Source organism: Chenopodium album, chromosome 27 (assembly GCF_948465745.1).
Source record: "Chenopodium album chromosome 27, dcCheAlbu1.1, whole genome shotgun sequence".
Classification (NCBI taxonomy): domain Eukaryota; kingdom Viridiplantae; phylum Streptophyta; class Magnoliopsida; order Caryophyllales; family Amaranthaceae; genus Chenopodium; species Chenopodium album.
In genome coordinates this window covers 2688559-2691743 of record NC_137860.1, presented here as the reverse complement: position 1 = coordinate 2691743, position 3185 = coordinate 2688559, and positions in this window count along the sequence as shown.

Sequence of the window (3185 nt, the reverse complement as noted above, 5' to 3'; positions counted from 1 at the left end):
CCTCTCTTCCTCGATCTGCCGACTGCCGCTCTCGTGCCTCTATCTTCCTCTCTGCTTCAAAATAATTAGGGTTCCTCTCTGCTTCGAAAGACTGCAAATTAGGGTTCACGCGAGTTCAACCCTTCACGGATCAGCCTTCACGAGTTCACGCGAGTTCAAGGCTTCAAGTGACTCAATCCTGAGTTCACACGATTTCAAGCGACTCAAGCCTTCAATCTATGGTATTTTTAGGGGTATTTTAAATTTCGTTGTAATTTGTGGTAGATTTGAATTTATGTAATCCAATTGATAGTATTATTGTGGTTATTGGACTTAATCCGTAGTGTATTTCGTTGAATTCGTGGTATTGCGTTTGTCTATGGCTATATTCTTCATTCTTCATGGAATTCAAGGTATCCGTAGTGTATTTGTTTCCCTAGTTTTTTTTTCTCCATTAGATTACAGTAGGATAAATACACAAAATTAAGTAAACATTTATTTTAAAAAAAAAATTAAAAAAATCCGAGTCCGAATTATTCGGGTCGAGACATGGGACAAATGAACAACTACCCGAAACTCCGGGTACCCAGGGTTTTCGGGTACCCGGGTACCCGAAAACCTGGGCACCCGGATTTGAACACCCTTAATATATATACCCTAAGAAAAGAGATTAGGCCTTATAAACATAAATCAGCCCATTAACTAAATACAATACTAAGTACAACATTACGCCTTAACAAAAAAGCACATCGATACCCAATCTAAATGTCGGTCATTACTGCTCAAAAACTTGTCATCCCCAACTCACTCTACCTACCTATATTTGTGTCTATAACTTGTCACTCAAAAATTTATGATGATTCACATTAATACTCTATTCCATCTAAATATCTAATTTTACAACTAAATCACCTTTGTCAGAGGAAGGATTATTGCTCAACATCGATATTTCGATAAAGCTTCCCCCCCTCAAATGGCAAGTTTAGACATCTATAAGTGTCTTAGTGTCTACAAATATACCAACTTTAAACCTCGATGGATTTGCAACTTTCAATTCAATTAAAATCAATCTAGTGAATTTCTTCGACGCTCTAACAAAGAAACACCATTTCAAATTACTCCACAATATGTATTTAACATCGCTTTTATTATAGTGGATTTTATTAAGATTGCTATTGTTCAGACATTCCATTTTACAACAGTAAGGCTAATACATTTATATTATAGCGGTTCTTTGAAAAAGTGCTAGTAAAAGTATCTCAATATGGTTTATTAAAAACTGCTATTAAATGCTCAAAGAAAACTTCGCAGTGTTTCAGCATTTGTTTTCACTCCATTTATAACAAAACTTATAACCCCAACCCTAAGTCCCTAACGCATTTTCTACATTTCTCTCTTTGTATTTTTTTTTTTTTTTTTTTTTTAACCTTGAATTATTAAACTATTTTTCACCAGTACTCATCTATAATTTTTTTATGATTTTGTCTTAGTCTTCATTCCTCAACCACCTTCTTATATTGTTCTCTCTCAAACTCTAATTTAAAGTACAAAAATATGGTATTATAGTTTCAAATAATTGTGAAGGGTCTTTTACTTTTGTAATTATTAGGGTTTTAATTCACTAATTTGTTCGACACTGCCACTATTATCACTTAATCAGAGTCGTTACCAAATCTTAGCTTCAAATCGACTAAATCTTGCAGCTTGAAATAGGTATGCAAGATCTATCTTAAATTTTGTGTACATTTTGGTTTACAATGGGTTTTGGTTTTAATTTTGTCTTGTTATAATTGAATTATTGATGAAAGGTTAAAATGATTGGGTTTTAGATTGTTCTTAATTAGGGCGGAGGTTTTTATTTTAATTTTTAATTTTTTAATTTATTTATTTTTTTATATTGCTTTATTTAACAGAAGTGTTTTATGGATTTATAGACCCATTGCCACCATAAGCTCTTGTGTCAAACACAAGAATGCCAATGCTTGGCGCAATATTATATTTTTCCGCTGACCTAGCACTCCTTCCGTTGGCATGTAATGGCCCTGCTTGATTGTAAAACTTTGCATGGCACCTAAGTACACCTACGCTAATATACTAATGCATGTGACTGAATGTTAGTTTTAGTTTTAAGCTTGCATGTCATATCTTGCTATAACATGCATGGAAATATGGAGTGTTTTCTAAGTACGTTTTGTCCAATCTTTTAAACACAAAATATTTTAATTATTGGTATATATGTACACTTTTTAACTTTTTTTTTTTATTTGACAAGTATTGGTATATATACTTATATTAATTATTATATCAATAATAATGTAATTATATGTAGGCATAAGAGACACAATTTAGGTTTCTAAATGGAGCAATATATTAGACTCATAGAAAGATAGATAGTGATAGAGTATCACCATTAAAAAAATATACATAGAAACTTGATTGATAAAAAAAAAAACTATTGAAATAAAACTCTGAAACTTTGATATGCGGACAAGAACTCTAAAGAGTAATTTTAAATAACTTTATCATGAGTTATTTAAAAGAATTATTGTACTTACCCCAATCTATACACTTCTAATTAGGGCATCTTTTTAGCCTAAACTAAAGATTTATCTTATTTAACGCTCCAAGTTTTTGCCAATATTCAATCACCTTGTATAACCCATCATAAATGTAAGTAATACCATTCTTTTGTTCTGCCCTTTGATGAATTGGTAGTGTCATGAATACCAATTTGAACTGATCCTAGTATTTCACAACACTAATTCATAAAACACTTTGGCAATCTATTCATCTATATATGCACACTTGCTTACCTTATATAAAAACCATTAACTATAAGAAATTCTCTATTCTTGTTATCTTCATGCACTTCATGTTCTTGAAGCTTTGTTCCTTTCAAGAGAAACACTTTGATCTACTTATTTCTTGACCTTTATTAAGAAATCTGAAATAATTCAAAATTGGAATGATGTGTTTTTGTATAAATAAACAATTATCAGTCATTACTTCAAAACCTTAATAACCCAATATTTGTCATCCCCAACTCACCCTATCAACCTATATTTGTGTTAAAACTTGCCACTCAAATTTATGATGATTCACTTTTAATTGTTGCTTCATAGATTTTCATTTTTCAACATCTATCGTTGCTTGGATCACTTATACACTTCATTCCATCTAATCACCTTTGTTAGAGGAAATATTGC